Source organism: Macaca nemestrina, chromosome 9 (assembly GCF_043159975.1).
Source record: "Macaca nemestrina isolate mMacNem1 chromosome 9, mMacNem.hap1, whole genome shotgun sequence".
Taxonomy (NCBI): Eukaryota; Metazoa; Chordata; class Mammalia; order Primates; family Cercopithecidae; genus Macaca; species Macaca nemestrina.
The window spans coordinates 130,331,849-130,345,431 of NC_092133.1; the positions used below are offsets into that span (position 1 = coordinate 130,331,849).

The 13,583-nt window shown below is 41.3% G+C and overlaps 1 long non-coding RNA gene across 1 annotated transcript; it reads right to left on the bottom strand.

Moving 5' to 3' along the window:
* Positions 1–997: 997 nt before the first annotated feature.
* LOC105490627 (uncharacterized) lies at positions 998–3,999 on the bottom strand. Its single transcript, XR_011607515.1, has 2 exons — positions 3,896–3,999; positions 998–1,205 (listed from the first exon to the last, which is right to left on the bottom strand). It is a non-coding gene; the product is annotated as an uncharacterized lncRNA (long non-coding RNA).
* Between the last annotated feature and the right edge of the window lie 9,584 nt (positions 4,000–13,583).

The window sequence follows — 13,583 nt, forward strand, 5'->3', positions numbered from 1 at the left end:
TTTGAGAAGCAGTCTCACTCTGTTACCCAGGCTGGAGTACAGTGGTGCGATCTCGGCTCACTGCAACCTCTGCCTCCTGGGTTCAAGAAATTCTCCTGCCTCAGCTTCCCGAGTAGCTGAGACTACAGGTTCATGCTACCATGCCCAGTTAATTTTTGTATGTTTAGTAGAGACAGGGTTTCTCCATGTTGGCTGGGCTGGTCTCGAACTCCTGACCTCAGGTGATCCACCTGCCTTGGCCTCCCAAAGTGCTGGGATTACAGGCATGAGCCACTGTGCCTGGCCCATCCTTTGACTTTCAACCTATTGGTGTCTTTGTACTTAAAGTGTGAAAGTGTGCCTCTTGTAGACAGAGTTAAGTCATGCTTTTTCAGTGGGTCTGATAATTTCTGCCTTTTACCTGGAGTTTTTCTTCCATGTACATTTAATGTAATTCTTTATAGGGTTGGATTTGGGTGTACATTTTGCTATTTGCCTTCTATTTTTCCAGTTTTTGTTCCTCTCTTCCTCCTTTCTTGCCTTCTTTTGGATTTTTCAAATATTTTGTAGTATTCCATTTTTATTTTTCTGCTGACTTTTTTGCTATGCCTTTTACATTTTTTAGTGGTTGTTTTAAGGATTTCAATATAGATCTCTAATTTGTCACAATCTGCTAAGGGTTTATACTATACTACTTCACATAAAATATAGGAACCTTCTAATACTCTAGTTTTATTTACCACTCCCTCAAATTTTGTGAGATTTTTGTCATAGTACATACATCTACTTATGTTATAAACCCCATAATACAGTGTTACAATTTTCCATTAAACAATCCCATGATTTTTTAAAGAAATTCAGAAAATCAAAATATATATCCTCTTATATTTACCCAAATACCATTTTCTGTGTCCTTATTATTTTCACTGGATCCAAGTTACCATCTAGTGTTGTTCCCTTCCAGCTTGAAAAATTCCCTTTAGCATTTCCTATAGCACAAGTCTGCTGGTGACACATGTTCTCAGCTTTTATCTGAAAATATCTTTATTTTGCTTTCCTTTTTGCAAGAAAATCTTGCTGCATACAGAATTCTCGGTTGGCATTTAGGTTTTAGTACTTAAAGATGTCATACAATTGTTGTCATGGGTTCAGTTCCCTAGGAGACAGACTCCAAGATGGAGTTTATCCAATAGATGTTTACGAGGGAATTTCCTTGGCATCAAAACCTGTGGGAAAAAGAAGAAAGTAAGAGTAGTCAGAAGGAAAAGTTCATCTGTGATGCATGCCCTGTAACAGTCTGAGCTGACCACCTGGGAAGATCTGGTCTGAGCTGACCACCTGGGAAGATCTGGTCTGAGCTGACCACCTGGGAAGATCTGGAGCAAGAAGGGCCCTTCGGATACGTCTTGCCTTGGACCAAGATGGTCAGGCTCAATTGACTGATCCCTGACTGTAGGCACCTCAGGAAGGGGTATGACCTAGAGTGAGGCCATTCTCGACAACTGAGGCAATTCTTAAAGAAGCAAACAAATGAAAGTTATCTACTAACACCACTCTTCACAGTTGGGGCAACAAGTTTTTCACTGAAGGTTTCCTGGGTGTGCATCATAGTCTTCTGGCCCCATTGTTTCTGATGAGAAGTCTGCCGTCATTTGTGTTGTTGTTTCTCCTTATGTAGTGTTTAGAGGTTTTTTTTTTTTTTTTTTCTTGGCTCCTTTATTTCTGTCTTTGGAATTCAGCAGTCTGCCACGTCCTGTTGGGGTCCGTGCCGGGGGTGGTGGAGAATGAAAGAACACACAAAAGACAAAGACACACAGAGAACATGGCGGCCACGCTCAGAGCCTCCGCCTCACTTTATTTATACCCCATAAACCCCACGTCAGCAGAAAGAATGCAATGCAAAACAAACTTTCTTTTCCCAGATGTAACCTTCTACTCAGTTCCTTGTTTCTATGCTCTTCCTTATCTGCCTGCCTTCTTGGCGCCTACGGGAGTTCATTAAAAGTTCAATTGGAGATACTGTCCTTGAGCCCTATCTATTCTCAGCATACTGTTTTCAAAGGCCCCTGCAACGTCCTTAGTATAGTTTTCCTTGCATTTCTTCTGCTGTGGTTAACTAACCTTTTGGATCCATAAGTTTATGTTTTTACTAAATTTGGGAGGCTTTGGCCATTATTTCTTCAAAATTGTTTTTCTTCCCTCTTCTCTCCCTCTTCTCTAATTCTAGAAGTCCAGTTTCATGTGTTCGACGGCTTGGTATTATATTATAGTCCCCAAGTATCTATTCATGTATCTTCTATCTTTTCCTCCTCTTTTCTTGAATTTGGATAATTTCCATTATTTTCAAATTCACTGACTATTGTGCCACCTCCAATCTGCCATTAAATATATCTAGTAAATTTTTCATTTTATTTACTGTATTTTTCATCTAAATTTTTCGTTTGAGTTTTTTCATTGTTTCCATTTTGTTGCTAAGATTCTCCATCTGTTCATTCATTATACATATTTTCCTGTAAGTCCTTGAACAGTCTTATAATAGCTGCCTTAAAATTCTTGTCTGCTAAGTACCACCTAAGGTTTGGTTCTCATTGACTGGGGTTTTTTTTTTCTTCTTTTGGGTATGTATCATATTTTCTTGTTACTCATGTGTTTAGTCATTTCTTAACTTATACTAGACATAATGAATGATACAGTGTAGAGACTCTGGATTCTGTTACATTGCTAAGAAGAGCGTTGATTTCTGTTCCAGTAGAGAATTAACTTTAATTTGCGTATTTCAGTTTTCAGACAAGAATCTGAGCAAAGTATATGCAGATTTTGGGGCTTGTTGCCTCTATGCAGCCCTCCCTTTTAGACTTATCCCCAGCTTCCTAGCTCCTTTTCAATCCTGAACACTGTACTCTGACACCACAGTCCAGTAAGGCTGCAACTTTCTTCATACTGAGCCACCTACTGGATTAGTGAACATCTTAGGGCAAACACTGCAAACTCAAAAATCACACTGATATAGTTCCAACCTTTTAAGGTAGACTTTTCTCCAATTTTTGCCTGCTTTCAGTCTCTGTCTGGTATCTTCCAATAGGTGATTTTTAATACTTTCATCCAGACTTTATCATTGTCATCTGTGGGAAGGTTAGTCCCGCCAAGTTACATAATTATTACCAGAAGCCAAATTCCTGATCTTATATTTTGCTTCATACTGGAATCATGTCCCCTACCCAATTTTTCTTTGTGTTAGAACATCAGTTTTCACTCAAATGTTAATCTTCCCACATATCTTCGGGGGTAGGTCGTGATTAGGCTGTCAGTTGTTATAATTTATTGCCCTTGCATCAGTCATGTTTAGGAAGGTTCATATATCAATCAGGAAACCAGAAGCTACTCTATGTAGCCTAGATATTAAGGGTTTTACTATAGGGAATTTGTGGTTTACCCCTCATAGTTCCCCCTGAAAAAAAACCTAAGGGAGCATTGGTAACAGAAGCTACCTGATATGGTTTGGATTTGCTTCTCCACCCAAATTTCATGTTCAATTGTAATCCCCATGTTGGAGAATGGGCCTGGTGGGAGGTAACTGGATCATGGGGGCAGACATTTCCCTTGCTGTTCTCATGATAGTGAGTTCTCACGAGATCTGGTTGTTTAAAAGTGTGTAGCACTTCTCCCTTGCTCTCTTCCTCCTGTCCCAGACATGTAAGATGTGCCTGTTTCCCCTTCCACCGTGATTGTAAGTCTCCTGAGGCCTCCCCAGCCAAGCTTCCTGTATAGCCTGTGGAACTCTGAGCCAATTAAACCTCTTTTTTAAAAAAATAAATTACCCAGTCTCAGGTAGTTCTTTATAGCAAGAACGGACTAATACACTACCACTGACTTTCTCAACCTGAAGCACTCAAAGCAAGTGGTTCTTAGAACTCACCTTGACGTTTTTAGCAATATCACACCCATTCATACCTCTGACCGCAACTGACTCTAGAGAATGATCTCTTCATCACTATGGCTCAAGGGTGCCTCTCGTTGTTACATTCCACCCTGGAACCATATGACAAAGGGGATTATGGCAAACATAGTTCCAGGCTTCTCTTCTTCAAAGCAGAGGACAACTTAGAAGGGGTAGTGTCGATACTGAACTCACAACACAAGGCATGGGACCCAAATTAGCCAAAGGAACATGAAGGGAAGGGAGCTGGAGAGATTCTGGAAAAGACTTAGTTGCTAATAAACTGAACAATACAAAAAGACTCACAAGAACAGTCCCTCTTCTTCTTCCACTGAATTCGTTGTTGTTGTTTATTTTTGCATGACTCTTGGAACAAAAGCATGAATCTTGTGATGATGAAAGGAGCTAGCTGAGATGGAGGCAAACACAGTGGCTGAAACCTATCCAACCTAGATTTCTTGTTGTGTGAGAATAAATATTATTTAAGTCATTTTCAGTTGCTTTTTCTGTTACATGTAACAGACATGGCTCATTTTGATCAAGGAGGTAAATCCCAGAAGGAATGGTTTAAAGGGGTGAAACCGGTAGCCTTCAGGAAACCAGAATAGGAGTGAGGAGGTGTGGTACAGGGTACATTGTTATTCTATGCCTTGTGCTATTTTTACATTGTAAAGAAGATGTACCACATGGATTAAAAAATTAAAGAAGAGACAAGTCGACAACTTGCCTTCACATCATGCTTTTTGTTTTGTTTCTGTTTTTTGAGATGGAGTCTTGCTCTGTCACCCAGGCTGGAGTGCAGTGGCACGATCTTAGCTCACTGCAACCTCTGCCTCCCGGGTTCACATTCTCCTGCCTCAGCCTTCTGAGTAGCTGGAACTACAGGCGCCTGCCACCACGCCCTGCTAATTTTCATATTTTTAATAGAGACAGGGTTTCACCATATTGGCCAGGCTGGTCTCGAACTCCTGACCTTGTGATCCATCCACCTCGGCCTCCCAAAGTGCTAAGATTACAGGCGTGAGCCACCACGCCCAGCACATCATGCTTTTTTTTTTATTCACTCTGACCTACAGTGCAAAACAAAATGGTAGCTCTAATTTCTGGTGATCATCCATTCTAGCTGCCTACTAAAGAGTGAATCCCATTCTCATTCCCCTTAGTCTGCCATCTATCTGCCACCAAAATAATCTCTCTGAAGGACAAATATGATCACATCCTTATTGTGCTTAAAATGCCTAATGGAACTCTAATTTTACTTCTGTAGGATAAATTCTAAATTCCTTAATATGGCATCCAAGACCCTTCCTGGTTTGACCCCTGACACTCTCTTAAGTATTATTCCAGCCATTCCGAAAATCTTGCTTTTCTCTAGACACTCCACGCTCTCTCAGACCTCCATTCTTTTGCACATACTGTTTCTCTGGGGTGGAACTTCCCTCCTAATCCCTTCTACCTCTTTTTTGAAGTTTTCTTACTCCCCAGTCCTTCTACAGTCTCTTCTTCCAGATACATTGTGGATACCAACAGCCTTCATCAGCATGGATTATATAACAGTTCAAAAATCACTTATGAGAAATTCTGAAATCCGGAAAATCTCTGGGTATCTTTTGCATGACAAAAATATAAGTTTATTCATCTGATGGCCACACATCATATTGCACACATATTTAACTCTATGAAGAGAAGGGGAGGAAAAGAGATAAAGAGAAAATCCATAATGTCATCAAGGCATAGATAGATAATGTCAATTTACTTTTTAATGTTGCTGTTGGGAATTGCTCTTTTAGCTCTTCCCAGGGAATACTAAAATATTTTTTGAGTAACTCATTTGCTGGCAAAACCTGAATTGAACTATTTATATGTACGTTTATAATCTCAATGGCTTCTACTTTGTGTGAATATTGGTTAATTCTGTTGCAGATATATTAATGGGTTCCATTACAGAGTGGAGCCTCGGGCCCCACAAATGGTATTACGTAGCTCATTTTTGGACTGGGGCTACAGATGCACAAGCTTGTACACGTAGAGTTTGTGTATCTGTGGCCCCACTCCAAAAATGGCCACTGCAATACTTCTCATCCCACAAATTCTTCCAAAACGTTCACTTCTCATCAAGACGTGAGGCCTGTTTCTTCTTCCCGTTGAAAATGGGATTTTATGCCTGCCTTGATGAATAAAAAGCAGTGGAATAGACACTGCTTGACTTCCAATGCCAGATCTTCGAAGGTCATATGGCTTCTGCCTGTCTTCCTTTTTCTCTTGAACTTCCTGCCCTTGAAACCTGGTCACCATGTCCCAGGCCACACGGTGAGGTCACGTGGAGGTGTTCTGACCCACAGTCTCTGCTAAGGTTTCAACCACCAGCCAACACCAACCACTGGACATGCCAGCAAACAAACCTTAATGTGACCCCTGCCCTGGGCATACAAGCATCCCACCTGTTGGCCAAATGGAGCAAAGAAAAGCTGGTGCCACCAAGACCTGCCCAAAATGCAGATTCATGAGAAAAGTGAATGTTTTTGTTGTTTTATTAAAACCCACTAAGTTTTGGGGTAATCGTTATGCAGTCATAGTAACTAGAATACCATGATCTTACCTTAAGATGTGAACAATTCTGGATTCCAAAACCTACCAAAGGTTTTCAGATAAGACATGTACACTATAATCATACATTTGTATATCTATTTTTCAGTGGAATTAGAAGTTTTCTGAAGACAAGAACTAAGTCTTTTTATCTTGGTATTCTCAGAGCCAGTGTCTAAGAGTTAGTAGGTCCTCAAGGCATGTTTGTTGAACTAATGAAAGAGTAAACCAAAGAAAAAACACAGTTCCAAACAAGCGACTATTTCAAAATAATTATTTAAGAGTCTGTGCAACTCAGTCCATTGCCCAAAAATAACTTAGAATGTCTTATTTTTATAATTATTTTCAGTTTATAAACCATAAGAAAGTTTCATTAGCTTTCCTATTTTGTTTTTATCCTAAAATATTATCTATTATGATCATGTATTTTATCTATCAGACTATATTCCAAATTATCTTTGGCTGTTTCCAAAAATCAAATGCATCATTAAGGACGAATGTTTTTCCATTACTAAGAATAATAAAAATAATTTTACATAGACTCTGAAGGTGATTCCAAAACAGGAGATTGCATTGTTTTTTAACAATGCAGTGCTCAAATGCCATGTAATGCAATGAGGTGTTGATACAAAGACTTCAGCATCCATGGTGACACACCTTTAGAAGAAATAAAAACCCCACTAATTTGGAGTGCAAATTCTACGTTGCATGACAAAAACATAAGTTTATTCATCTCATGATCACATATCATATCACACATGCATTTAACTTTATGAAGAGAAAGGGAGGAAAAGAGATGAAGAGAAAGTCCATAACATCATAAAAGCACGAATAAATAACATCAATTTCTTTGTTAATGTTCCTGTTGGGAATACCTACTGTATTAGTCCATTCTCATGCTGCTGATAAAAACATATCCGAGACTTGGTAATTTATAAAGGAAAGAGGTTTAATGGACTCACAGTTCCACATGGCTGGGGAGGCCTCACAGTCATGGTGCAAGGCAAAAGAGAAGCAAAGGCATGTTTTACATGGCCGCAGGCAAGACAGCGTGTACAGGGGAACTCCCATTTATAAAACCATCGGATCTCCTGAGACTTATTCACTATCACCAGAACAGTCTGGAGGAAACTGCCCCATGGTTCAATTATCTCCACCTGGCCTTGCCCTTGACACATGGGGATATTACAATTAAAGATTGTAATATCTTGAGATTTGGTGGGGGGAACATAGCCAAACCATATCACCCACTTTAGCTCTTCCTCGGGAATGTTCGAATGATGAAATAAATAAGGCACTACTTTTACAGTTTCACTGCTCAACATTGGTTTGGTTCGACTTTAATAAACCCTTGCTGCCCTGTTTTCCTCCTCCCTCACTTTAAGTCAAGGGCTTGAAGGGGGTTGCATGTAAGAGCAGCTCAGCGTCATTCATATTCAGAGGAAACATCAATGTGATAGCAAAAAGAAAAAAATGTTATTGAAATAAATATAAACACAGTCTCTGAAAAGAATGTCAAAACGGAGATGAATCTTCCAACCCACAGCAGAAGTTCTTGAAAAGCTGATTTCACCTTTGCCTTCTCTCTGATGTGGCACAGAGCCCAGCAGGACATCCCCTTCTTTCTCTTCCTATTCTTCCATAATCCCTCTCTCTACCCCTCTCCCGCCCACGCCCCTTCCCCCATACACCCCACCGTGTCCTTCTTTCTGTGCTACCCATCTCATCTTCTGAATCTGTTCTTTTCTCCTGGATGACTAGCTTGCTGCCTTTTCTGTATCAACTCAACTGGCCTTGACTTCATTTAATTCCCTCCTTCTTTCATTAACCCAGTCCTGTACAATTCTGGACCCAGGAACACAGCATGGGTGACAACAGAATTCTCTTTTTCAAGGCAACGAGTGGGAGAACCTGGAATCCCTTAGGCACATATACATATACATATGTATATGTTGTCATAACAACATCTTACACACGGAATTATATTTCCCTAAATAGTAGTAGGATTATGGGTAACCTCATCTATATCTCTATAGTTAGGGTATCATAAAATAAACCATGGTTTAGGCCCAGTGTGGTGACTCACGCATATAATTCCAGCACTTTGCGAGGCTGAGGCAGGCAGATCACTTGACATCAGGAGTTCAAGATCAGCCTTACCAACATGGTGAAACTCCATCTCTACTAAAAGTATAAAAATATAAAAATTAGCTGGGCTTGGTGGTGTGCACTTGTAGTGCCAGTTACTCGGGAGGCTGAGGCAGGAGAATCATTTGAACCCGGGAGGCGGAGGTTGCAGTGAGCCATGATGGCACCACTGCACTCTAGCCTGGGCAACAAAGCAAGAAAAAAAAATACACCATGGCCTGACTCCAGATGAACAGCTGAGGGACCAGCTATTCACTGATACATATTGCTGCAGATCTGGATAAACTGGTATTGATTTAAATGGATGGGTATCTCGTCCATTTCAGAGCTATCTCATCACTGGGGCTACCTCATTCCTGGGGTCCCCCTCGTTGGACCTGACATCTCAGCAACAATTTCATAGGCCTGGAAATTGCCAAGGACCTGGCAATGAATGTCAAGTATCCTCTCTTCTATTCCCCAACGCCATCCCACTCTGAACTATGAGCCCTGGGTGAAGTTCTGGGAAATGAAGGGTGAGCAAGCTGCAGGAGTAGAAATTCCCATTTACGATAGGGTTGTCAAATAAAATCCAAGACACCTAGTTCAATTTGAATGCATAATTTATTAGTATAAAGCATGAACCAAATGTTGCATGAGACATACTTACACTTTTTTAAAAAGTATTCATTGTGTGGAATTCAAATTTAACTGGGTGTTCCTGTTTGATTCTCCCCTTCCTCTGCCCAGATCTGGTAACCCTAATTTATGACATTTGGTGAAAGAATATCAACCAGGAATACCTAATGCTTAAAATGAGAATTCTCAGGTTTATGGTGCCTCTTCAGTTGCCCATAAAAATATACCTAAAACATCAGATTATTTAAAAGTCAGCCTCTAAGTACAGTAAGTCAGACAGAGGCAGTCTGAAGCATGAAGATGCTTAGGTAGCTGCAAGTGTTTTATTGGTGTACTACTGGAGACCAAGTTAGCTTGTCCTTAAAGAATAGATGAGGTTGTAGCCCTGCGAAAATTTACTTGTCAGCATTACTCGTACAGATGAGTTCAAAGTCTCTTCTCATTTCCTGGAAAAGGCGTTGGGAATTTCAAAGCAAAACACTTGCAGGAATGTTTTATTTTATTAATTATTTTTTGAAATGAAGTCTTGCTCTGTTGCCCAGGCTGGAGTACAGTGGCACGATCTTGGCTTGTGGTAACCTCCGCCTCCCCTGTTAAAGTGATTTCTCCTGCCTTAGCCTCCTGAATAGCTGGGATTACAGGCACATGCCACCATGCCTGGCTAATTTTTGTATTTTTAGTAGAGATGAGACTTCACCATGTTAGCCAGGTTGGTCTCGAACTCTTGCCCTCAGATGATCCACCCACCCGGGCATCCCAAACTGTTGGGATTAAAGGAGTGAGCTACCTTGCTCAGCCCCATTTAGCTTTTAAATAATGATTTAGTCACATGAAGTTACACTGCTGTAGTTTCAATATCTGCTGAGAATTGGGGTGAGAGTCCTTTTCTCTTTTTTTTCTAAGAATGATCAGGATTGAAGATAAGAAAGTGAGTTAGCCACATTAGACTGTATTTATCACTTTGAATGTCCACTTTTCTACTCAGTCTGTATTAGATATTTCAGGAAAAAAAAAAACCATGAGCTTTTGAGCACTTTTGTGATGCCTACCGCCATCACTCTTTAAATTTTTCTGGCCAGTGTAGTTTGCTTTATTGTAGTATCTTTGGTCTTTAAGTTTTCTCAATTTGGCAATGTAGATTTCCTTCCGATTTTAAAACATTCGCCAGGCACGGTGGCTCACATCTGTAATCCCAGCACTTTGGGAGGCTGAGGCGGGTGGATCACTTAAGGTCAGGAGTTCAAGACCAGCCTGGTCAACATGGTGACACCCCATCTCTATTAACAATACAAAAATTAGCTGGGCGTGGTGGTGCGTGCTTGTAGTTCCAGCTACTCCGGAGGCTGAGGCAGGAGAATCACTTGAACCTGCGAGGTGGAGGTTGCAGGGAGCTGAGATTGTGCCACCGCACTCCAGCCTGGGTGACACAGTGAGAATGAGACACTGTTTGGTGTCCGCAGTGAGTCCAGACTAAGGAGTGCGCTTGTTCAGTTCAACAGCGGTCACCATGGTGCAAGGAAGCGCACAGTCATTCCCCATTGCCTGAATAGTATGCGGCCCCCAACGGGGAGTTTGGGTCAATGATGAGATGGAGCCTGAGTGAACTCGGAGCATCTCAGAGATCAGAGCAGAGAAGCAAGGAGAGGCATTTCGGGTGTGTTCAGAGAAGTGGGGCAGGGTGGGGCTTCAGGGTGAAGGTTCAGGCAGGAGCATGTGAGGGACTAGCCAGCTTCTGTTTTCACTGAAGAATTCCAAAAATTATTTCGCATCTTCAACTCTCTGTTTGAAAAGAATGCTATTCTGCTGAAATATGACTGCGGAGTTAAAGCAAGTCTGTTAAACGTCATCGAGGAAAATAAACCTAGACTCACCCGACCTGGCAACCTCTTCCTGCGTGTCCCCTCTCCCCACCCTCAAACACTGACCTGTCTGAATTCCATTCCGTGTTGCTTTTAGTGTTTCTGATGTGGTGTCTGATGTGAAACACAGCAGGTCCTTCTCATCTTAACAGCCTGCTAACCTGTGTACTCACTGAATGCCAAAGTGGTCTCTTAAATACCCTCATTTCCTACAGGGGCTGGAACCTAGAACAAAGTGCTGTGGGCATAAGTAGGCATTGAGAGTGAATTAATGAATGCAACCTCCAAATTGCTAACATTTAAAAATACTAATTAGCGGCTGGGCGTGGTGGCTCACACCTGTAATCCTAGCACTTTGGGAGGCCAAGTCGGGCGGATAGCTTGAGGTCAGGAGTTCGAGACCAGCCCGGCCAACATGGTGAAACCCCATCTCTACTAAAAACACAAAAATTAGCCAGGTATAGTGGTGCACGCGTGTAGTGCCAGCTGCTCTGGAGGCTGAGACAGGAGGATCACCCGAGCCTGGGAGGCAGAGGTTGCAGAGATCACGCCACTGCACACCAGCCTGGGCAATATAGCAAGACCCTGTCTCAAAAAATAAAAATAAAAATACTAATTAGTATAATATGATTTGCTCTCAAAAATAAAACAGAATGGAATCACAGAGCTCCTCCTGCCTTGACGGTTCTCACACAGACTCCTTTAGGATGAGACTGAAGTGCAAAGTCAGGAAAGTGTATAATAGACTTCAGTCTCCTGAGTTATCAGTTTGGCAACCTCCACTAGAGTTAAATTAGCCATAAGAAAATGAACCAAAGTACCAGCATGCTATACACATCAGGAAAAAGAACAAAATGAAATCCTATTGACAAAATGTGTCTCTCTTTTCTCTAGAATTGTTCATTTGATCTTTATCCCAAACCTTCCTTGACATGATTAACCAAAGACTGAAAATTGAAGATATGAGACACATAAAGGATCATTTGAACCTGTAATCCCAGCACTTTGGGAGGCCGAGGCGGGCAGATCACCTGAGGTTGGGAGTTCAAGACCGGCCTGACCAACATGGAGAAACTCAGTCTTTACTAAAAATACAAAATTAGCTGGGCGTGGTGGTGGCACATGCCTGTAGTCCAAGTTACTCTGGAGGCTGAGGCAGGAGAATCACTTGAACCCGGGAGGCAGAGGTTGCGGTGAGTCGAGATCATGCCATTGCATTCCAGGCTGGGTAACAGAGCAAGACTCCATCTCAAAAACAAATAAATAAATAAAAAGGTTATTTGATTATCTACTCTGGTTTTGAGGCCACATGGACACTTACACGTTCCCTACAGAAATATTTTCTAGAACTCTGTCCATTCCATTCCCAGTACTCTAAATGTCTGGAAGCCTATTTCCGAGGAGCTTATTCCAGTTAGGCTGAAATAACTTCTATTTCAATTTGTCTCATTTAAATGTTGCCCCATTACTCCTAGTTAGACCCTCTTCCCGTCACCGTCTTGTAGATAATTTTCATATTCCTTTTTAGGTATAATTTAACTGTGCTTCCCACATTAACTTGAGTAGACAGTATATGGTATAAATTACAGAAAACAGCGATGTGTGAAGACATTCTGTGGTGAATAAATTAAGGCATTAATTTCAGACATATCAAACTAACACTTTTTAAATTTGTGGTTCCTATGATTTCAGACCTGTTTCCAAGGTCTTTGGAATGGGGGAATTAAATGAAAGAGATTAGTCTAAAACTTCTAACTTTACTTCATAGGTTGGAGACTGGCCATTCCTGATATAAATATATTCACATTTTAAAAAGGAAGAATGTTAAAAAGAGAATGTAACATGGAGGACCTATTCAGATTGAAGGCGATGTCGGCACAGGTGAAAAAGATTGGGTTTATCAGGAGGCTGAGGTAGGAGAATCGTTTGAACTGGGAGGCGGAGGTTGCAGTGGGTTTAGCAGCGCATCAGATATAATTGCCTTAGTTGGGCAGTCAGGAGAGAATAAAGACTGTCCATTGGGAGAGGACTTCATCCCCCACCAGGTATTTGATAATGCATCTGAATATGCTGAAGGACTGAACATGTTTATAATATGAAGGAAAGGTTTTTAAAAAGGAGAACCTCCCTCCAATTTAACCAAAATCTCAATGTGCAAAAGAAAAACTTCCCAGCACAGGTTCTCCTGGGATTCTGGAATTTCTGACTTCCACACTGATGGAGAATTACAGACATGGAGCTCGCACTGAAACACACACACACACCACAACTACCACCACCACCACCATCACCACCACCACCACCATCACCACCACCCCCACCACCACCACCCCCCCACATTCTTTTTCCGTAATGATGTTACAAGAAAGGGGTCTGCATCCAGACGCCAGAAGAGGGTTCTTGGATCTCACGCAAGGAAGAATTCAGGGTGAGTCCATAAAGTGAAAGTTTATTAG